The sequence below is a fragment of the Triticum aestivum genome, chromosome 6B, assembly GCF_018294505.1.
Source record: "Triticum aestivum cultivar Chinese Spring chromosome 6B, IWGSC CS RefSeq v2.1, whole genome shotgun sequence".
NCBI classification, from domain to species: domain Eukaryota; kingdom Viridiplantae; phylum Streptophyta; class Magnoliopsida; order Poales; family Poaceae; genus Triticum; species Triticum aestivum.
Window position 1 is genome coordinate 720,969,399 of NC_057810.1, and position 24,844 is coordinate 720,994,242.

General features: G+C 48.4%; 1 pseudogene; it reads right to left on the reverse strand.

The window, feature by feature from the left end:
• Positions 1 to 3,332: 3,332 nt before the first annotated feature.
• LOC123139762 (probable E3 ubiquitin-protein ligase RHC1A) overlaps positions 3,333 to 24,844 on the reverse strand; it is a 49,017-nt pseudogene continuing 27,505 nt past the window's right edge.

The following is a 24,844-nucleotide window of genomic DNA, read 5'->3' on the forward strand; positions in this document are numbered from 1 at the left end:
TCATCAGCTCCACTTCCGAAATTTTAGCTCCTAGATTCGCACTCCTGACCTAACTCTGTTGCCTTATAAATAAGACCGAAGGGTCATTTCCTTTTCTTCCCTTCGTCTCTTCTTCTTCGTCTTCCTCGCGTCGCCAACCTTGGAGCTCCGCCGCCGCCGTCGACCTCTGCCTCGTCTTGGGCCGCTGCATCAACCGGAACGCACCAGAGTACTGCGGTATCCTTCCGCGTCTTCTCCGTTTCCGGTAAGCCTTCTTCTCTTCTTGATCTAGATCTGTTCTTAGGGTTTCATGTTCGCGCTGTGTTCGTCGCTTGCTCATACTCGTACCCTGACTCTTGAATGAATCTGTGAACCCCTGCTCTGTTTAGTAGTAATCTTTTAGCATCCGCCTGTAATTTCACATCTAAGTCCATAGATCTTACGTACATATCCGCTTAATAGTTCACTTCCGTTCTGCCTCACTCTTCTGAATATTTTCTGTTTTTCTGAGCTTGCTGTAGATCCACTGCTGTAGTAAGATCTTGTGAAACCTGTTTCTGCATACTTAGCCATCCACAACTTCGCTTGCTTCCGACGTTTAGATCAGGCGGTTTAACTTAACATAGAAAAAGTTAGTAAACCGGTATATACCATTAGTCCCCTTGTTGAACCGCCAGAATCCTAATGATGCCACATCATAGAAATCCGGTTTATGTGTACTGCCTCCGGTTTAACATTTGCTCAGATCAGCACCTTCTTTTATCCAACATATTCTTGAACCGGAATCACCTATTTCTTGTAGATCTCACCATGGCAAAACAAGTATATGAATGCAATTGGGTTCCTTCTCGCGTCACAGAAACTCAGCTGGATGACTTAGTCCTGATTGGCGCTTTAGACAGCAAAGATACTATCCACTGGAGGGTTCCTGGTGATGAATGTCCTCCCACACCTCAAGAGGGAGAAGTTGTGGTCTTCGCAGATCATTTGGCCCGGGGCTTCAAACCGCCCGGTTCGAAGTTTTATCGGGATGTATTAGCCAACTTTCAGCTCCGTCCGCAAGATATTGGCCCTAATTCCGTTACCAATCTATGTCACTTTCAAGTGCTCTCTGAGGTATACCTTCAAGAGGAGCCTTCAGTCGAGCTGTTTAGAGACTGCTTCCACTTAAACCGCCGCACTGAGTTTACCGACGGCCCCAATACCGAATTGGGCGGTATGGCAATTCAGAAGAGGAAAGAGATCACTTATCCTCATGTCAAACTACATACTCACCCCAAGGAGTGGAATGCAACTTGGTTTTATTGCAAAGACACCTCCCCGGACAATGAAAATCCCTTGCCTGGCTTCCGTCCGGAGCGGCTCAGCAACACTCACCCCTTTCCACAAAGACTAAGTGCCAAGGAGAGAAGTAAATATGCCCCGCAACTGTCCAAACTCCGAGCCTTTATGGCCAACGGTTTAACGGGAATAGACCTTGCACGCTGTTGGATATCATGGAGCATACTACCTCTCAGCCGGCGCTCCGGTTTGATGTGCAAATATACTGATAGCGTCGATGACCCACTCCGACACACTAAAATCCAACTCTCTGATGATGAAGTCAAAGATTCTGTGAAGAAGATGTTGAATGAATCAGAGCACCTCTGCGCTCAAACCGGTCTGCTTCCTTACTACGCCACCAACAAACCGCCAGCTGTAAGATTTTGATTATTCTGTTATTGAACTTGTTACTACTTTCTCCTTCTGATATTAATTACTGCTGAACCAGGGTGATAATCCGTTTTGGAGCAAGAAGCTTCCACAAGACAAAACGGAGAAAGCAGGGCGGTCAACCCAGCCCAAGACCAAGGTTATCAAGAAGCCAACTCACAAGAGGAAAACCACCGCTTCATCTGATCCAGCTATTGATGATGATGTGGGTAACCCGGACCTTGAGGTAGAACTTGATTCACTAGGCTTACTTTTTACACGCCTTATTGATGATGATGCTTGTCAGGACGACGCTGAAGCCAGCAATGCTGAAGTCGCTGAGGTAACTATTCTCTCTTCTGATTCAGAAATCTTGCCTTTGCCAAAATTTCGCCAGGCAAACCGGAAAGTTAAATTTTCTCATCCTCTTGCTTACTTGGCTCCCAAATTTCTTATGAAGACTCAGCAACATGAAGCTCGCCGCACAACCCGGCACAGTGGCCAGGTAGTTACCTCCGCCGGTTTACCAAACAGTCCGGTTCGAAAACGCCGCTCCGAGGTCTCCGACCTTTTTATTGATTTATATCCTAAAGCGGGTTTCTTCCGTCAGCCTCTTAATTCGTCCGACTCCGATTATCAGGCTACTTCTCATTCATCCTCTGGTGAATTGTCTGCCACTCAGCTGCCGCCACTGAAAACGGTTCTTGGGTAAGCTAGGCTAAACATATGCTTCCGGTATACTGTGTAATAACTTATACTGTTCCTTGACTCTTTATTTTCCTTTCAGGGCTAAACCTAAACCGAGCAAGAAGGCCCGCCTGGACAAAGCTGCTGAAGAAGATGTCGCCCTGGAATAGGATAAAGCGCCAGATCTTGAAGCGTTTGCTCATGAGGATATTCCCAATGATCCTCCTTTGCAAGATGATGCTATTCCGGAGGAAAGGCCTATCAATACCTCAGTTTCTGCTGATCCGCCTGCTAGGTCCGTCCGGATTGAAAAATCCCGCAGTCCTGCTGATAAACCGACCGCACCAACGCAAACCGGTGAATCTAAGGATGATGATGTTGTAATTACCGGCGTAGGTCGCTTTGAACCAGGGAATCATGTTGCTTTAACCAAGCATATAGTGAAAGAGGATTTTTCTGCCAAGAACAAAGGCAAATGGGATGTAGAACTAGAAACATATGCTGCTCTGAGTGCCCAAGATCTGCATTCTGGTTACTTCAACCGGCTATATACTAGCCGTGACTGTGAAGCTGGCCTGGTAAAGATGATGAGAGACAAATTTGAGGTAACTACCTTGTGCTTCTTCTTTCTTTACTTACTGCCACTGTTAATCCTCCTTGCCCCCAAGGGCCGGTTTGTAACCTTCTTCAAACCGGGACTTGAACACAATCCTCAGTACTTTGAAATCAGTCAATATAGCCCCCAAGGGCCGGTTCAACTTAGCATAGTTAAACCGGGTCTCGAATAAAGATTGCAACATCATAACATAATTGAGCAAATAGCCATTAGCCCCCAAGTGCCAAGTTGAATACCTGTATTGAGCTTGGGACTTTGAAAGTTAGTGACAGATGAAAATTAAAGGTACATTAGCCCCCAAGTATCAAGCGTACAACTTGCTATGTGATTGATACTTCAAACTCTTGTACCGCTGCGTTTAAAGCCAAATACTGTCTTTACGCAGGCTGAAGTGAGGGTTAAAGAGGACCGGATTACTGATCTGCAAGAAATGTTGAAAACCCAACAAACCGAAACTGATAAAGCAAGGGAGGAATTGACCAGCGCTTTGAGCATCTCAGAGCAGCTGAAAGAGGGCTTCAAGAAGGAGTGGGCTGATTGGGCCACTGAAAAGGCCGCTTAACAAAAAGAGCGGAAAATGCTGAAGCTGCCCTTAAACCGGTGGTAGATGAGCTGACTGCCGTAAAACGGCAAATACACTCCATGACCGCTGCTATCTTTGGTAAGCTCTTTTTGGCTTTTCTGACAATTCTGACCTGCTTATAATAAATCCGGTTTGAGACTGGCCCTGCATTGTAATAGGTACACGCATTGGGCACTTAGGGTCAGATGTGCGGAAGAAGCTGAAGGCTGGCTACACGTTAGTGGAACAATTGTATACTGGAGCGCAGCGGATTATCACCACAGCTTCTCATAACAATCCGGCACCCTCTCTAATTCAGGATACTCTTAATAGGTTGTCAACGCTTCCTGCCCGGATTGAAGAGCTGAAAAAATCTGTTGCTCGAACCGGAGCCATTAAGGCCTTGATCCGGGCAAAGGCATGGGTGCCAGATTTTGATCCTGTGGAGGCACCTCAAGGCTATCCCAGCTTGAAGGAAGACGTCTCCGAGTTCAATGAAGATGATTTGAGGGCAATAAACCGTGCAGTGCGCCCTCTGGCTTGTCAATTAGCTGAAGAGGTAGACTTGACGCATTATCAAGCGCAATACAACGATCAGAACAAGCGAGTGCCTGCCCCAACTCTTGAAGCGGAGAATCTGATTCCTCCAATCCGTAAGCATACTTACGCTCCTGATATTGAACCGTCTTCTCTGATCCATGAAGAGGCTGTTTTCCAAGCTTTAATGGGAATCGACTGGACCACTGTTGATTTCCAGCCAATGGATAGAGACGAGGAAGCTGAAGCGGCGCAGGACGATGAGCAGGCTTGAACCGGAGGCCGGTTTAGATAGATGTCTTTGGCAACCTTCCAAAATAACAATGATCTTATTTGGGCACCGTGTTGCCTTGTAATAGGATAGTTAATACTTCTGCCTTGAATATGCCTTCGCGCATAAGTATTGATGCTTTTGCTTGAAAAACCTCAATTTATATTGCCTGCAATCAGAAAAACGTGGCGGTTATACCACCAGCCGGTTTATGATCTATATATATATATATATATATATATATATATATATATATATATATATATATATATATCAGCAATGTATTCAAAACATATAACAAAATAGGCGATACAAAGTACCTGCCATAACTGGGCATGAAAGCTGGCTTAGCCAGGCTTGAAGCGGAGGTTTAATAAACCATTACCGTCAAAGGGGGAGAAAACAGCTCCCATATAGACCGTGCTGGGTCGTTACAAGCCCCCCTGTTACTCCATGATGTTTAACAGGAAGGGTAAACCGGGCATATTGCTCCGGATTAAAAATGAACCGAATCCATCAGCTGAACCGGCAAAAAATGTTGTTGGTTTAAAGGAAACACAACGAAAATTAAGAAATAACCATAAAAGAAATATGGAAGCAAAGGCAATGATAAAAACCGTTTGCAAAAGAGATGCTATACTGAGCTGATCAGATGGTGTTACCATGGTCTGACAGGACCAAGCCCCCAATAGGAGTGACAATGGTTCAAGTCAGCCAGGTCCCCAAATGAAACTGTGGCATATATGCCAATCAAAAGGCGTGGCAATGGTTCGGGTTCGACCAAGCCCCCAAGTGATTTTGTGGCCTTAGGCCGATCAAGAGGCGTGACTGGTTCAGACTTGACCATGTCCCCAAGTGATCTGGTGGCTTTCGCCTATCAAAAGGTGTCGCGTTGGTTCGGACACGACCAAGGCCCCAAGTGATATATCAAAAAAAAGCAAATTTCAAGGGGTAAACCGGAGGCCGCTTTAAAACAAAACCACTCCATGTAACCAGGCATGATAAGAAAGGACAGAGACCCCGCTTTAGCTGAGGCTCCAGTTTTATTATATCAAAGATAATATATACACTTTCATAATATGTACATAGATAGAGCCAATGGCTCAGGTGTAGTAAGGCCGAAGATGAGCTATGTTCCACGGCCTGTTGGTCTCCTCCTCTGATGTGCGTGAGTCTTTATGCTCTCGAATATCAATCAGATAATATGAGCCGTTGTGCAGATTCTTGCTGACCACGAAAGGCCCCTCCCAAGGTGGGGATAACTTGTGCATATCTGTCTGGTCTTGAATGAGTCGAAGAACCAAGTCTCCTTCTTGAAAAGTTCTGGTTCTAACCCGGCGACTGTGATAGCAACGAAGATCTTGCTGATAAATCGCCGAACGGGCAGCCGCTATATCATGCTCCTCGTCCAATAGGTCCAAAGCATCCTGTCGTGTTGTCTCATTGTCCGCTTCAACATAAGCTGCCACACGAGGCGAATCGTGCCGGATATCACTAGGGAGAACTGCCTCCGCTCCGTAGACCATAAAAAACAGCGTGTAACCTGTGGATCGATTGGGCGTAGTATTGATACTCCATAGCACAGATGGTAGCTCTTCAACCCAACATCCTGGTGTTCTTTGCAATGGAACCATAAGCCGGGGTTTGATGCCTCGCAAGATCTCTTGATTAGCCCGTTCTGCCTGTCCATTGGACTGGGGGTGAGCCACTGATGATACGTCAAGTCGGATGTGCTCACGTTCACAGAACTCCTTCATAGCGCCCTTGGACAAATTGGTACCATTGTCAGTAATGATACTGTGTGGAAAGCCAAACCGGAAAACCACCTTTTTGATGAACTGCACCACTGTTGCTGCATCAAACTTGCTGACAGGCTCCGCTTCAACCCACTTGGTAAATTTGTCAACTGCCACCAAAATGTGGGTTTTCTTATCCTTGGATCTTTTAAAAGCTCCGACCATATCCAGCCCCCAAGTTTCAAACGGCCAAGTGATTGGGATCATCCTCAATTCTTGAGCCGGCACATGAGCACGCCTTGAAAATTTCTGACAGCCATCACACCGTTTAACCAAGTCCTCCGCATCAGCATGCGCTGTCAGCCAGTAGAACCCGTGACGAAACGCCTTTGCCACCAGAGACTTTGAACCGGCGTGGTGTCCACAATCCCCTTCATGGATTTCTCTTAAGATTTCATAGCCTTCCTCAGGAGAAACACAACGTTGAAACGCCCCTTATACACTGCAATGATGCAATTCACCATTGACAATCGTCATAGACTTGGATCGCCGGACTATCTGCCTGGCTAGAATCTCATCCTCCGGCAACTCTCCCCGGTTCATGTACGCAAGATAAGGAACTGTCCAATCCGGAATGACATGCAGGGCTGCCACCAATTGAGCCTCCGGATCAGGAATAGCCAAATCCGCTTCACCTGGGAGCTTGACTGACGGGTTGTGCCACACATCAAGAAAGGCATTAGGCGGGACCGGTTTGTGCTGCGAACCCAACCGGCTTAAAGCGTCCGCCGCTTCATTCTTTCGACGGTCCACGTGATCCACTTGATAGCCCTTGAAGTGGCCCGCAATATTATCCACCTCACGACGATATGCAGCCATGAGCGGGTCCTTAGAATCCCAAGTGGTAGACACCTGTTGAGCCACGAGGTCCGAGTCACCGAAGCACTTAACCCGACTTAAGTTCATCCATCCGGAGACCATGGAGCAAAGCTTCGTACTCAGCTGCATTGTTAGTACAAGGGAACATTAAGCGGAGAACATAACAAAACTTATCACCTCGTGTGGAAGTCAATATGACTCCAGCCCCTGAGCCTTCCAATTGCCTGGATCCATCAAAATGGATAGTCCAATATGTGTGATCCGGCTTCTCCTCTGGTGCTTGCAACTCCGTCCAATAATTGATGAAATCAACAAGTGCTTGAGACTTCACCGCCGTCCGAGGCACGTACTTCAATCTATGTGGCCCAAGCTCTATAGCCCACTTGGCAATCCGGCCAGTCGCCTCCCGGTTCTGTATGATATCACCCAAGGGAGCTGAACTGACCACTGTGATGGGGTGCCCTTGAAAATACTGCTTCAACTTTTGGCTTGCCATGAAAACTCCATATACCAGCTTCTGCCAATGCGGATACCTTTGCTTGGATTCAATAAGCACCTCGCTGATATAATAAACCGGACGCTGAACCGGATATTCCTTGCCCGCCTCCTTGCGCTCCACCACAATAGCCACGCTAACTGCCCGAGCATTGGCCGCTACGTATAACAATAACGGCTCCTTGTCGACTGGAGCCACAAGAACGGGCGGATTGGTTAATTGCCGCTTTAAGTCCTCCAATGCTTTATCAGCAGCCGAACTCCAAATGAATTGATCTGTCTTTCTCAGCATCTGGTACAAAGGGATAGCTTTCTCTCCGAGGCGGCTGATAAACCGGCTCAGTGCGGCGATCCGGCCCGCCAAGCGCTGAACATCGTTGATACACTTCGGTTTAGCCAGGGAGGTGATAGCCGTAATCTTCTCCGGATTAGCCTCAATTCCTCTGTTGGACACAAGAAAACCTAGTAACTTGCCCGCCGGAACACCAAAGACACACTTGGCCGGGTTAAGCATCATCTTGTAAGCTCGCAAGTTGTCAAAGGTTTCCTTCAAATCATCCACCAGCGTCTCCTTCTGCCTTGACTTGACTACAATATCATCCACATAGGCGTGTACATTGCGACCGATCTGTTTGTGCAGGCAATTCTGTACACACCGTTGATAAGTGGCTTGGGCACTGTTGAGCCCGAAGGGCATAGATACATAGTAGAAGGCTCCAAAAGGAGTAATAAACGATGTCTTCTCCTGGTCCTTAACCGCCATTTTGATCTGATGATATCCAGAATATGCATCTAAAAAACTCAAACGCTCACAGCCCGCCGTGGCATCAATGATCTGGTCAATGTGGGGGAGGGCAAAAGGATCCGCTGGACAAGCCCTGTTAAGGTCCGTGTAATCCACACACATACGCCAAGTGCCGTTTTTCTTAAGAACCAGCACTGGATTAGCAAGCCACTCTGGATGGAACACCTCAATGATAAAACCAGCTGCTAAAAGCCTGGCCACTTCCTCTCCAATGGCTTTGCGCCTTTCTTCGTTAAACCGGCGGAGAAATTGCTTTACCGGTTTATACTTAGGATCCAAATTAGGAGTGTGCTCAGCGAGTTCCCTCGGTACACCTGGCATGTCAGAAGGTTTCCATGCAAAAATGTCCCGATTCTCACGGATGAACTCGATGAGCGCGCTTTCCTATTTAGGGTCCAAGTTGACACTGACAGTGAACTGCTTGGACGAATCGCCGGACACGAAGTCAACAAGCTTGGTCTCAGCTGCCGATTTGAACTTCAGATCCGAATCATGCTCCGTGGTTGGCTTCTTCAAAGGGGTCATGTCCGCCGGATCAACATTGTCCTTATAGTATTTTAACTCCTCCGTGGCATAGACCGACTCTGCATAAGCCGCATCACCTTCCTCACATTCCAAAGCAACCTTATGGCTCCCATGAACCGTTATCATCCCCTTGTAACCCAGCATCTTGAGTTGCAAGTAAATATAACAAGGCCGCGCCATGAATTTGGCATAAGCCGGCCGCCCAAACAAGGCGTGATACGGGCTCCGGATCTTCACCACCTCAAAGGTTAGTTTTTCGGACAGGGAATCATGCTCGTCCCCAAAAGCCACGTCTAGGGCTATCTTACCAACAGGATATGCTGATTTGCCAGGCACCACACCATGGAACACTGTATTAGACGGTCTGAGATCTTTGTCTGTTAGCCCCATGCGGCGGAATGTCTCATAATACAGGATGTTAATACTGCTCCCTCCATCCATGAGTACCTTGGTGAATTTACAACCTCCTACCTGAGGGTCTACCACTAATGCTAGCTGGCCCGGATTGTCAACCCGGGGTGGGTGGTCCTCCCTGCTCCACACGATAGGCTGCTCCGACCAGCGTAAGTAACGTGGTACGGCCGGTTCAACAGAGTTCACTGCTCGCTTGTGGAGCTTTCAGTCGCGTTTATCCAAGCTAGTTGTGAAAACATGATATTGCCCATTGTTCAACTATTTTGGCTAGCTCTGATAACCTGACTGTTGCTGCTGCTACTGCTGCTGGCCATTCTGATTATTCTGGTTGTTGTGACCGCCCTGATTGAGACCTGAACCGGAAGCTCCATCGTGGCCCGGCCCATGGAAACCGGATCCTGAACCGCCACCTGACCCACGGTCATACCGGAAGGCATTAGAGTTTTTAAACTCCTGCATAATATAACAATCCTTCCAAAGGTGGTTAGCCGACGCCTCCTTCGTCCCGTGCTTTGGGCAAGGCTGATTCAACAAATAATTAAAATGATCCGCGTTAGGGTTTGGAGCCCCTTTACGATTTGTCGCTTTACCTCCGCGCCGCTGACCCCTGTCCTGTGCGTTAGTGTTAGCCACAAACTCCATGCTGCCATCCGCCTTGCGCTTGCCCCCATTTCCATGACCCGCCGGTTTGTACTGTTGCCCCTTGGAATTGCTATTCTTCTTTCCCTTCCCTGCTTCATCATCGTCAGTCTCGGAATCCTTGGTACTATCCGAATCAGCATACTTCACTAAAGTGGCCATGAGAGTTCCCATGTCATTACAAAACCTCTTCATGCGCCCCAATTTCAATTTTAAGGGCTTAAACCGGTAGTTGCCCTCCAGGGTTAAGATCGCATAATCAGCATTGATCCTGTCAGACGAGTGCAAGACTTCCGAAACGCGGCGCACCCAATGGGTGGTTGACTCTCCGTCCTCCTGAACACAAGCCGCCAGGTCTACGATGGACTTGGGCTGCTTACACGTATCTTTGAAATTCTGGATAAACCGGGCCCGCAACTGGGCCCATGAGCTGATAGAATTGGGTGGCAGGCTCTTCAACCAAGTACGGGTCGTGCCTTCCAGCATCAGGGTGAAGTACTTTGCACATGAGGTCTCATCCACATCTAGCATCTCCATGGCCATCTCATAACTCTCTACCCACGCTTCCGGAGATAAATCAGCGGTGTAATTCGGCACCTTGCGCGGACCCTTGAAATCTTTGGGCAGGCGTACATTGCGCAAAGCGGGGACTAAACAAGGTACTCCCAAAGCGGATGCGACCCCTGGCCCGGCAGAGGTGGTAGGGCAAACCGGTCTAAACTGACCCGCCTCGTTCTGTGCTGCTAACTCGGCTTCCCTTCGTGGCCGGGCCTGGTCCACCACATCCTGAGCATCGCGAACACCACCTGCCGGGTTATTGCCACGGGCCGCTTCACAGCCTCGCGCGTTGCTCGATATGGCCGGTTCATCCATGCACCTGCTATAGCTCCGGCTTGGACGAGATGTGGAGTGAATCCGATCGCGGCTGTATGAATATGCCTCCTGTTGAATCAGCATGGTCCGGAGAAGTTCCTTAACCCGGCGCGTCTCTATCGCTTGCGGAGAATCCCCTTCGACTGGGATAGCCTCTAATCGTGCAGCAGCTGCAACAAGATTGTCCATAGGATTAGAATAATGACCCGGAGGTGTCTGAACCGGTGGAGGAAACACAATATTCTGTTGAGGAGGTTCCATCAGGCGGGGTTGGACCGTCGCCCCTGGCCCTGGTGCCTCGTTCCGGTTTGCCTCCGGTGGATTACTGGGTCCAGCTCCCGGAGTGTGAAAGAGATTTCGAGGGTCAAACCCTAACGGCAGGCGTGATCTGTGCTTTCGCTTTAAGACCTCCTGTGATGCGTTCTGGTCAAGCATGAGTTTATAGGCCTGGGCGTCCAAAGCGGCTCGCTCCGCAGCCATCCTGTCCTTTTCTGCTGCCAGATCCGCTTTGGCTTGTACGATCTGCTCTCTCACCTTGGCAATCTCTGCATCATGGGCCTCCTAATCTGCTGGATCGGCTTCTGCCATAAGCGCGGCTAGTGCATCAAACAGGTCAGACAGGACTTGAACCGGTGGGCGCACAAGGCCTCCTGCCCCTGCTGCCGCTGCTGATCCGGAGAGCATTGCCGCGGCGGTCGAAGAGTGATTCGCCGCCAGTGTGCCGGCCATGAATATTCCAACCCGGTTGATCTGATCTGGGGGTCCGGAATACTGTCGCCATCGGAACAGCCCCTAACCTGGTCGTCTTGCAACTGGTATAGCGATTCGGTCTCTCCGGTCGAGGACTCGTCACCGGAGTAGACAACGGTCTCGCTACCGTGTTCTAACTCGTCCTCACGCTCTCCTCCATGGATGACTCCGACGAAGGCACGCTTCACGGCCGGTTTAGCCTGGGTAGATCTCGCACGCTGAGCCGTCTTGACGAGGTCGGTGCAGATGTCCGGCTCAGGCCCAGGCTCACCGATCTTGCCGATGAAAACGTGTATGCCACCGAAGGGGACCCGGTACCCGTACTCGATCGAATCGGCCTCGGGACCCCATCCTGCATCGTCGATGTAGATCTTGCCGCGACGACTCTTGGTCATCCGGCCCACAGCATAGCCTTCGAGTCCTTTGAGCTTGCCCTCCAAGATCGTCAAACCATGGTGCGATAGCCCCACGGTGGGCGCCAACTGTCGTGGATTTGACACGGCAGATGTCCTAGTGAAAGGACTTAGTCGTGGAGCCATCGCTACGGGTTAACTTGAAGGGGTTAAAGCAGACACAAAGACACGAGGGTTTATACTAGTTCGGCCCCTTCGATGAAGGTAAAAGCCTACGTCTAGTTGTGATGGAATTGATGTGATCTCGATGGCTAGGGAGCAAACAAGCTTCGCCTAGGCTCGAGTTGTGATCGTCTCTCCTGAACCGCCGCCGGGTCGTCCCCTTATATACACGGGTGACGCCCGTCGGTCCATAGTGTCCCAACCGGTTCATACTCGTATCCCGGTTGGTATCTCTCTATTCCTAACTTACAATACAAGTTATACATCAGGCCGGTTTACGGCTACAGGTTCTAAACCGACTACAGGCCTTGGGCCTTCATCTGCTTATACCACTAATGAAGTTAACCCGGCCCAAGTAGGCCGGTTTACGCCTAGTGGTAATATCCCCAACACCAAGTGCACGGGCTCCTTACTACTAGAAGTTGTATTTGGGTCACCCAACAACTTCCGACGTGAAAAGCTACTCTTTCATGTCGCCCCATTCAGAAGTAGCCATCAAGCACTATTGGGACGTGAAGCTTTTGTCTGCTTTAATGCAATACCACACTACGCATCTCTTACACTTAAAATGCCCGGTCCATGCGGCATCATCTCACTAAAAGGTCGTGCAAGATCCCGGACACGGCTAGACGAGTCCGGCATAAAATAAGCTAGGGGCTCCCTAGCCACACACCCCTTTACAAGGGGCTGTGCGTATGAGCTAATATAGGCTCAGCTTTATTTATTCATTCATATTTCGATTTTTAATACATTTTTTGCATGATTTCCTTGCAAGCTAAGTTCCTCTCCTTTTACAGATGAACAACGTGTACACCCGTCCAGGATACGGCACAACGGAGACACAGGCGCAGACGTGCAGCAGGGACCCGTTGCAAGGATTCTCTTCAGATTAAGTCCCTGCTTAAACCTTTCTTACTGTCTTTTGTTGATCACATCCCACGGTTTTTCACCATAACCAACGAGGAGGCTCGCGTTTTGGCATCGGCCGCGCCAGAAATTCTTGTCTGTACCTGGACACTAGGGGCTTAGGGCATTATTCTGCCCGTTATTATAAAGACTGAACACCTTAGGGAGTGTTCGGCGTCTCGAGTTAGGCCTTATATGCATCAGCTCCGAGTCATGTCTTTGGTCAAATGTTGGGTTTGCCCGGCTCCTGTGTTTTGCTGCCTTACATTCCGTATCATCGGCTAACGCGGCACCAGGAGAACTACTGCGATTGTGCCCCGGTTCGGCTGGGCGAGCACCTTAGTAGAGAAAGCCAAAAACTGACTGTCATGATATAGCGAGAGACTGGTCAACCACTCGATCGACTATCGAAATGTTTAGAATTCCGCCGCTTTGACGAAGGACCGTTTCCCGGTCAGGCACATACGCGCCCCGAATTCGGAGAGCGCGGTGCCCCTAGGGACTATGTCGTAGCCCCACCCTCGAACTCCTATGGCTAAGTGAAAGTGATAAAGCATTATAGTCTGGTTGCCTCGTTTGCTACGCTACCACCTCCTTCACAGGACCGGGACGTCGGATTAAGTGTGAAAATGCGCTATTTTTGCAAACACCCCCGCACCTTGTGCGTGGGGGCTGAAGCCGACGACTGCCATCTTTCAGGTTATACACACGTATACATAAACGGCCGCACAGGAGATATTTTAATACTTGAACGCACAAGTACAAAAAGCGCTGACATCATAAACATTGTTTTACAAACCAAAATGTTCACTTGAACATGACATTCTTTGAGCACTGCGACTCAATTACACGAGCACCACGCAGAACTTCCCCAAAATAGTGCTCGGCGGGTAACCGGCTCTCGTCCGAACCCTGGGTCGCAACTGCGGTGGCATCCATCTCTGTCCAATGTGTCTTCACACGGGCGAGGGCCATCCGTGCACCTTCTATGCAAGCCGACCACTTCATCGCCTTGATATGCGGCACCGCCCCAATGAATTGCTGCAATAAGCCAAAATAACTCTTCGGCTTGGGCCTATCCGGCCAGACATGAGCCACGATATCCGTCATGGCAAGTCCGGACAATCTATTCAGTTCAGCCCACTCGGCCAGCCGATCGGTCAGCGGAAGTGAACGCTCCGGACTATGGAATTGAGACCAAAACAGCTCTTCCGTCTTGTGATCCTCCTGACTTCGGAAGTGCACAACGGCGTCTGCCACACTCGCCGCTAAGTCCATATAAGGATCCTCAGGACCCCACAGCTGGCCAAGCTGAGCATACTTCGGATCCGTAAACCTTCGGCGCAGCAAAAAGGGCTTGCCAGCCACAATGTCTCCGGCCTGGCGTAGCTCCTCCTTTATAGCCCGCATTGCAGAACGGGCATCCTTGGCTTCGGCGGTGGCCTTCCCCAGGTCTTCTCGCTCCTCTAGGCGCTCCTTTTTAAGAATCCCATTGCGGTCGGCAGCATCTTTTAACTTCACGGCCATTTCGGCCATCTCCTCCCTGCTTCGGCAGTGTGCAGCCCTTTCGGCTTCTAACTCTTCGGCCGCCCTCGAGGCAGCCGCATCACTCCTTCTGGCTTGCTCCTTGGCTTGAGCAAGTTCTGCCCGAAGGCTCTCCACAGCAGCGGCACCATCTGCATTGAACACACATGTGGTAAGGAGTGGGCTTCGGCTCCCTTACCAGGTGACCACGGAGAAAAAACCTACCTTGTGACTTGTCAAGTCGTTTATTTGCCAGCGCGATGTCCGCATCCGCAACATCGAGCTGCCGCTTTAGTTCGGCAACTCCATCTGTCCGGCTAGCCACCGAACTATCCGCCACCTGCTTAGGAAAGGCATAAATTAATACCTGGGATTTTGATCCTCGGCACGCTGTCATTCTCGACACCCTACCGAGTCTCAGAGGCTACTATCTATACAGGGCGCACTTTATGTGTAAAACTGTCAAAGAGTATGTCATTTTTACGTACCTCAAACCCCGCCAGCAAACTCCTGACGGCATCACGCAATCCGCCTTCGGCGGATGAAATTCTTTCAATCATCGTACTCATCAGTGTACGGTGACCTTCTGAGATGGACGCCCTCTCAAGCAGATCCTTCAGCTCCCCCGGCCGCACACCAGTCGGTGCCGAACTATTCGGCCTTGCCGGACTCGGGGACACCCTCCGCGACGACACTTCAGGCTCGTCCGCCCCATCCGATGGGGCGGCAGATGGGGGCGTCTCGCTCTCCATCATATCCGGACGGAGTTCCCCCGAAGACGAGCTCATCTGAGAAGGGCGGAGATCCGAACTACAAGGTACAAACTTAAGTTATCCTCAGAAGCACAAATAGGGATGTCCCTTATTACAAAACTCCCTTTTTTCTACTCACGGCTCGCTGGAGGGCTGATCCTTTAGGGGAGACTGTGCGGCCGGAGCCTCTCCGGACGCAGGACCCTATGGTAAAGATTTCTTCCCCCGCTTCGGGGCTTTGGCCTCCGGGTTTTTGGAGGCGGTCATCTTCTCCCCCTGGAAGGAGGGATTCTCGATCCCCTCTTCCTCAAAAGCCTCCTTGGTTGAGGCGGTAGCTCCTCTGTTCTCCCCTTCGCCTTCCTCTGAAGGCGCAACCTCCAGCATCCTGACCAGCACAAGATCCGGCGCAGTCTCTGGGAGGGGGGCCGGACACCGTATCAGTTTTGCTTGCGCTATCCACTCCTGTTTAGAGGGCAGTTGGTCAAAGAGCGAATCATAAAAAGGCAAACAGACGGTATGTCCGGACATGGAGCTACTTACTTGTGTATCCGGGCGATTACAGCTTAGGCCGGCGTCCTCGGTCAATTCCGGACACGCCTCTCGTGATCCGAAGAACAGTTTGTACATCTCCACGGGTGTCATACCCATGAAGTGTTGGAGAATCTGTGGTCCCTCTGGATTAAACTCCCACAGCTGGAGAGGGTGGCGTTTGCAGGGTAGGAGATGCCTAATCAGCATGACCTGCATCACCACGACCAGATCGATCTCCCTCGCTTGGAGGTCTCGAATCCGGCCCTGCAATAGGGGCACGTCCTTTGGCGGCCCCCAGTTGATCCCTTGGCTGACCCATGACATTAGCCGCTGTGGGGGGCCCGAGCGGAAGATGGGCGGCGGCTTCTGCCTGCTGCCCCTGGGAGCGGTTATGTAGAACCACTCCTGCTGCCACAAGCCGAGCTCCTCCTGGAAAGAGCCCTCGGGCCATGGAGCATCGGCCCTTCTGCTCACAACCGCCCCGCCGCACTCTGCTTGACGCCCCTCTACCATCTTCGGCTTCACATCGAAGGTCTTAAGCCACAAGCCGAAGTGAGGGGTGATGCGGAGGAAGGCTTCGCAGACGACAATGAATGCGGAAATATGGAGGATGGACTCCAGAGCCAAGTCGTGGAATTCTAACCCATAGTAGAACATGAGCCCCTCACAAAAGGATCCATCGGGAAGCCTAAACCCCGACGGAGGTGGGATACAAACACGACATGCTCGCCGGGCTCGGGGGTAGGAATAACTTGCCCTTTGGCGGGCAACCTATGCGAAATCTCGTAAGACAGGTACTTAGCCTCTCGCAGCTTTAGCACGTCTTCTTCCGTGATGGAGGAAGGCATCCACCGGCCCTGTAGGTCGGAGCCGGACATTGTTGAAGGTCCAAAGCGCTCGAATCTGGGGCTCTGGGTGTTGGAACTCGGAGCAGGAAGAAGATTCGATTGCGGGTTGAAGAAAAGAAACGAGCCTTGGTCCCTTATAAAAGGGGAGAATATCAAGAGCCGTCCCCGTGACAGTACAGGACTCGCCTCCGATAGATGGGGCGTGGCGACGGGCACGATTGGGTTACCCATGCCCGTATTGATGAGAATCCCGGAATAAGGGGAACACGATCTCTGCTTCGACAAGACGTGCCAAGGAAACCGCTTCGCTAAACGCGCTGAGGTGGTATAATAAAAAACGATTCAAGTAAAGGCTTGGTAGTGGTGTGACGTCATGCCACAAAATGCGTCGGTAGATTGAACTTGTGTACATGTTATTCTCTCTACGGTGGAATGTGGAATTTATTTTGCAGAGCCGGACACTATCCTGGTGTTCACAATCTTCTATGAATTATTCGGAGGAGGAACCCGCCTTGCAATGCCGAACAATATGCGCGCCGGACTCATCGTCATTGAAGCCTGGTTCAAGGGCTACTGAGGGAGTCCTGGACTAGGGGGTGTCCGTACAGCCGGACTATCATCGTCAGCCGGACTCCAAGACTATGAAGATACAAGATTGAAGACTTCGTCCCGTGTCCGGATGGGACTTTCCTTGGCATGGAAGGCAAGCTTGGCAATACGGATATGTAGATCTCCTACCATTGTAACCGACTCTGTGTAACCCTAGCCCTCCCCGGTGTCTATATAAACCGGAGGGTTTTAGTCCGTAGGACAACAACCATTACAACAATCATACCATAGGCTAGCTTCTAGGGTTTAGCCTCCTTGATCTCGTGGTAGATCCACTCTTGTACTACCCATATCATCAATATCAATCAAGCAGGAGTAGGGTTTTACCTCCATCGAGAGGGCCCGAACCTGGGTAAAAACATCGTGTCCCTTGTCTCCTGTTACCATCCGCCTAGACGCACAGTTCGGGACCCCCTACCCGAGATCCGCCGGTTTTGACACCGACAGGAGACGTCACCGGGTTGTACGTGTGTTGAACGCGGAGGTGTCGTCCGTTCGGCACTAGGATCTCCGGTGATTTGGATCACGACGAGTACGACTCCTTCAACCCCGTTCTCTTTAACACTTCCGCTTAGCGATCTACAAGGGTATGTAGATGCACTCTCCTTCCCCTCGTTGCTGATTTCTCCATAGATAGATCTTGGTGACACGTAGGAAAATTTTGAATTTCTGCTACGTTCCCCAACAGTGGTATCAGAGCTAGGTCTATTGCGTAGATTCTTTGCACGAGTAGAACACAAAGTAGTTGTGGGCGTTGATTTTGTTCAATATGCTTACCGTTACTAGTCTCTCCCACTTTAGTCAGAACGGATTCGATGAAAAGGGTCCTTATGAAGGGTAAATAGCAATTGGCATATCACGTTGTGGTTTTGCGTAGGTAAGAAACGTTCTTGCTAGAAACCCATAGCAGCCACGTAAAACATGCAAACAACAATTAGAGGAGGTCTAACTTGTTTTTGCAGGGTATGCTATGTGATGTGATATGGCCAAGAAGAATGTGATGAATGATATGTGATGTATGAGATTGATCATGTTCTTGTAATAGGAATCACGACTTGCATGTCGATGAGTATGACAACCGGCAGGAGCCATAGGAGTTGTCTTAATTTATTGTATGACCTGCGTGTCATTAAACAATGCCATGTAATTACTTTACTTTATTGCTAACCGGTAGCCATAGTAGTAGAAGTAATAGTTGGCGAGACAACTTCATGAAGACACGATGATGGAGATCATGATGATGGAGATCATGGTGTCATGCCGGTGACGATGATGATCATGGAGCCCCGAAGATGGAGATCAAAAGGAGCAAAATGATATTGGCCATATCATGTCACTATTTGATTGCATGTGATGTTTATCATGTTTATGCATCTTATTTGCTTAGAACGACGGTAGTAAATAAGATGATCCCTCATTAAAATTTCAAGAAAGTGTTCCCCCTAACTGTGCACCGTTGCGAAAGTTCGTCGTTTCAAAGCACCACGTGATGATCGGGTGTGATAGATTCTTACGTTCACATATAACGGGTGTAAGCCAGATTTACACACGCGAAACACTTAGGTTGACTTGACGAGCCTAGCATGTACAGACATGGCCTCGGAACACAAGAGACCGAAAGGTCGAGCATGAGTCGTATAGTAGATACGATCAACATGAAGATGTTCACCGATGATGACTAGTCCGTCTCACGTGATGATCGGACACGGCCTAGTTGACTCGGATCATGTAATCACTTGGATGACTAGAGGGATGTCTATCTGAGTGGGAGTTCATTATCCTGAACATAGTCAAAAGATCTTTGCAAATTATGTCCTAAGCTCGCGCTTTAGTTCCACTGTTTGGATATGTTCCTAGAGAAAATATAGTTGAAAGTTGACAGTAGCAATTATGCGGACAGTAGAAAGCTTATGTCCTTAATGCACCACTCAGTGTGCTGAACCCCAAACGTCGTCTGTGGATGTTGCGAACATTGGACATACATGTTTTGATAACTATGTGATAGTTCAGTTAAACGGTTTAGAGTTGAGGCACCAAAGACATTTTTTTCGAAACGTCGCGGAACATATGAGATGTTTCGAGGGATGAAATTGGGATTTCAAGCTCGTGCCCACGTCAAGAGGTATAAGACCTCCGACAATTTTCTTAGCCTGCAAACTAAGGGAGAAAAGCTCAATCATTGAGCTTGTACTCAGATTGTCTGAGTGCAACAATCACTTGAATCGAGTGGGAGTTGATCTTCCATATGAGATAGTGATGTTTGTCCAAAGTCATTGCCACCAAGCTGCTAGAGCTTCATGATGAACTATAACATATCAGGGATAGATATGATGATCCTTGAGGTATTCACGATGTTTGACACCGCGAAAGTAGAAATCAAGAAGGAGCATCAATTGTTGATGGTTGGTGAAACCACTAGTTTTAAGAAGGGCAAGGGCAAGAAGGGATACTTCATGAAACGGCAAATCAGCTGCTGCTCCAGTGAAGAAACCCAAGGTTGAACCCAAACCCGAGACTAAGTGCTTCTGTGATAAGGGGAATAGTCACTAGAGCGGAATTACCCTAGATACTTGGTAGATGAGAGGGCTGGCAAGGTCGATAGAAGTATATTGGATATACATTATGTTAATGTGTACTTTACTAGTACTCCTAGTAGCACCAGGGTATTAGATACCGGTTCGGTTGCTAAGTGTTAGTAACTCGAAATAAAAGAGCTACGGAATAAACGGAGACTAGCTAAAGGTGAGCTGACGATATGTGTTGGAAGTATTTCCAAGTTTGATGTGATTAAACATCGCACGCTCCCTCTACCATCGAGATTGGTGTTAAACCTAAATAATTGTTATTTGGTGTTTGCGTTGAGCATAGACATGATTGGATTATGTCTATCGCAATACGGTTATTCATTTAAGGAGAATAATGGTTACTCTATTTATTTGAATAATACCTTTAATGGTCTTGCACCTAAAGGAATGGTTTATTGAATCTCGATCGTAGTGATACACATTTTCATGCCAAAAGATATAAGATAGTAATGATAGCACCACTTACTTGTGGCACTGCCATGTAAGTCATATTGGTATAAAACGCATGAAGAAGCTCCATGTTGATGGATCTTTGGACTCACTCGTTTTTGAAAAGTTTGAGACATGCGAACCATGTCTATTGGTGTATACGCATGAAGAAACTCCATGCAGATGGATCATTTGGACTCACTTGATTTTGAATCACTTGAGATATGCAAATCATACCACATGGGCAAGATGACTGAAAAAGCCTCGGTTTCAGTAAGATGGAAAAAGAAAGCAACTTGTTGGAAGTAATACATTTTGATGTGTGCAGTCCAATGAGTGCTGAGGCACGCAGTGGATATCGTTATGTTCTTACTTCACGGATGATTTGAGTAGATACTGAGTATATTTACTTGATGAAATACAAGTCTGAATTATTGAATGGTTCAAGTAATTTCAGAGTGAAGTTGAAGATCATAGTGACAAGAGGATAAAATGTCTATGATATGATCATAGAGATGAGTATCTGAGTTACGAGCTTTGGCACGCAATTAAGGCATTGTGGAAATTGTTTCACAATTAATACCGCCTGGAACACCATAGTGTGATGGTGTGTCCGAACATCATAGTTGCACCCTATTGGATATGGTGTGTACCATGATGTCTCTTATCGAATTACCACTATCGTTCATGGGTTAGGCATTAGAGACAACCACATTCACTTTAAATAGGGCACCACGTAATTCCGTTGAGATGACACCGTATGAACTATGGTTTAGAGAAACCTAAGCTGTCATTTCTTAAAGGTTTGGGGCTGCGACGCTTATGTGAAAAAGTTTCAGGTTGATAAGCTCGAACCCAAAGCGGATAAAATGCATCTTCATAGGACACCCAAAACAGTTGGGCATACCTCCTAATTCAGTTCCGAAAGCAATAGGGATTGTTTCTTGAATCGGGTCCTTTCTCGAGGAAAAGTTTGTCTCGAAAAGTTGAGTGGGAGGATGGTGGAGACTTGATATGGTTATTGAACCGTCACTACAACTAGTGTGTAGCAGGGTACAGGAAGTTGTTCCTGTGGCACCAACACCAATTCAAGTAGAAGCTTATGATAGTGATCATGAAACTTCGGATCAAGTCACTACCGTACCTTGTAGGGTGACAAGGATGCGTACTGCTTCAGAGTGGTACAGTAATCCTGTCTTGAAGGTCATGTTGCTAGACAACAATGAACCTATGAGCTATGGAGAAGCAATGGTGGGCCCAAATTCCGACAAATGGTTAGAAGCCATGAAATCCGAGATAGGATCCATGTATCAGAACAAAGCATGGACTTTGGTGGACTTGCCCGATGATCGGCAAGCCATTGAGATAAATGGATCTTTAAGAACAAGACGGACGTGGACGGTAATGTCACCGTCTATGAAGCTCGACTTGTGGCGAAGAGTTTTCACAAGTTCAAGGAAGTTGACTACGATGAGATTTTCTCATCCGTAGCGATGCTTAAGTCCGTCGGGATCATGTTAGCATTAGCTGCATTTATGAAATCGGGCAGATGGATGTCAAAACGAGTTTCCTTACCAGTTTTCGTAAAGGAAAGGTTGTATGTGATACAATCAGAAAGGTTTTGTCGATCCTAAGGATGCTAAAAGGTCTGCTAGCTCTAGTGATCCTTCCATAGACTGGAGTAAGCATGTCGGAGTTGGAATATGCACTTTGATAAGATGATCAAAGATTATGGGTTTATGCAAAGTTTATGAGAAACTTGTATTTCCAAAGAAGTGAGTGGGAGCACTATAGAATTTCTGATGAGTATATGTTGTTGACATATTGTTGATCAGAAATGATGTAAAATTTCTGGAAAGCATATAGGGTTATTTGAAAGGTGTTTTTCTTTAGAAAACCTGGATTAAGCTGCTTGAACATTGAGCATCAAGATCTATAAGGATAGATCAAAACGCTTAATGGTACTTTCAAATGAGCACATACCTTGACATGATATTGAAGGTGTTCAAGATGGATCAGTCAAAGAAGGAGTTCTTGCCTGAGTGGTAAGGTATGAAGTTAAGACGTAAAGCTCGACCACGGCAAAAGAGAGAGAAAAGGACGAAGGTCGTCCCCTATGCTTTAGACGTAGGCTCTACATTATGCTATGTTAAGTACCGCACCTGATGTGTGCCTTGCCACATCTCTGGCAAGAGGGTACAAAGGTGATCAAGGAGTGGATCACCAGACATCGGTCAAAAAAATTGTCCTTGGAGTAATAAGGACATGTTTCTCGATTATGGAGGTGATAAAGAGTTCGGCGTAAAGGGTTACGTCGATGCAAGCTTTAACACCTATCCGAATGACTCTGAGTAGCAAACCGGATACGTATAGTGGAGCAACCATTTGGAATAACTCCAAGTGGAGCGTGGAAGCAGCATTTACAATATGACCTAGAGATTTGCGAAGTACATACGGATCTGAATGTTGCAGACCCGTTGACTAAAACCTCTCTCAAGCAAAACATGATCAAACCCCAGAACTCATTGAGTCTTAATCACATGATGATGTGAACTAGTTTAATGACACTAGTAAACTCTTTGGATGTTGGTCACATGGCGATGTGACCTGTGAGTGTTAATCACATGGCGATGTGAACTAGATTATTGACTCTAGTGCAAGTGGGAGACTGTTGGAAATATGCCCTAGAGACAATAATAAATTAGTTATTATTATATTTCCTTGTTCATGATAATCGTTTATTATCCATGCTATAATTGTATTGATAGGAAACTCAGATACATGTGTGGATACATAGACAACACCATGTCCCTAGTAAGCCTCTAATTGACTAGCTCGTTGATCAATAGATGGTTACGGTTTACTGACAATGGACATTGGATGTCGTTGATAACGGGATCACATCATTAGGAGAATGATGTGATGACAAGACCCAATCCTAAGCCTAGCACAAAGATCGTAGTTCGTATGCTAAAGCTTTTCTAGTGTCAAGTATCATTTCCTTAGACCATGAGATTGTGCAACTCCCGGATACCGTAGGAATGCTTTGGGTGTACCAAACGTCACAACGTAACTGGGTGGCTATAAAGGTGCACTACAGGTATCTCCAAAAGTGTCTGTTGGGTTGGCACGAATCGAGACTGGGATTTGTCACTCCGTGTAAACGGAGAGGTATCTCTGGGCCCACTCGGTAGGACATCATCATAATGTGCACAATGTGACCAAGTGGTTGATCACGGGATGATGTGTTACGGAACGAGTAAAGAGACTTGCTAGTAACGAGATTGAACAAGGTATCGGTATACCGACGATCGAATCTCGGGCAAGTGCAATACCGTTAGACAAAGGGAATTGTATACGGGATCGGTTGAGTCCTTGACATCGTGGTTCATCCGATGAGATCATCGTGGAACATGTGGGAGCCAACATGGGTATCCAGATCCCGCTGTTGGTTATTGACCGGAGAACGTCTTGGTCATGTCTACATGTCTCCCGAACCCGTAGGGTCTACACACTTAAGGTTCAATGATGCTAGGGTTATAAAGGAAGTTTGTATGTGGTTACCGAATGTTGTTCGGAGTCCCGGATGAGATCCCGGACGTCACGAGGAGTTCCGGAATGGTCCGGAGGTAAAGATTTATATATGGAAAGTTGTTGTTCGGGTTCCCGGAAAAGTCCGGGTTTTTTTGGTATTGTACCGGGAAGCTTCCAGAAGGTTCCGGAGGATTGCGGAGGGGTCCGGAGGTCCGGAAATTGTTCCACCATGTCCAATATAGTAGCATGGGCTGTAGGGGGGCGCCCTAGCCTTAATGGGCCAGGGGCACCAGCCCCCCCAAGGCCCATATGCATGGGAAGGGGGAAACCCTAAGGGGGAGGGCCTCCACTTGACTTGGGAGGCACTCCTCCCCCCTTGGCCGCCGCCCCCAACCCTAGATGGGATCTAAGGGGGCCGGCCCCCTCTTCTCCCCACCTATAAATAGTGGAGGGGTGGGAGGGCAGCGGTACCCCATGTTCTGGCGCAGCCCTTCCCCTCTCCCAAGTACTTCTCCTCTCTCGTGGTGCTTGGCGAAGCCCTGCAGGATTGCCACGCTCCTCCATCACCACCACGCCGTTGTGCTGCTGCTGGACGGAGTCTTCCTCAACCTCTCCCTCTCTCCTTGCTGGATCAAGGCATGGGAGACTTCACCGGGCTGTACGTGTGTTGAACGCGGAGGTGCCGTCCGTTCCGCACTAGGATCTCCGATGATTTGGATCACGACGAGTACGACTCCTTCAACCCCGTTCTCTTGAACGCTTCCGCTTAGCGATCTACAAGGGTATGTAGATGCACTCTCCTTCCCCTCGTTGCTGGTTTCTCCATAGATAGATCTTGGTGACACGTAGGAAAATTTTGAATTTCTGCTATGTTCCCCAACACCAGGTCCTCCCAACACCCAATTGACTCTGCGGGCAAGCTGTTGAGCCAATGCCGGGCTGGTCCTTTAAGCTTGAGTGGGAGATACTTGATGGCGTGGAGATCGTCACCGCGGGCCATATGGATATGAAGGAGATAATCTTTGATCCAAACCGCGGGGTCTGTTGTGCCATCGTAGGATTCAATGTTCACGGGTTTAAACCCTTCGGGG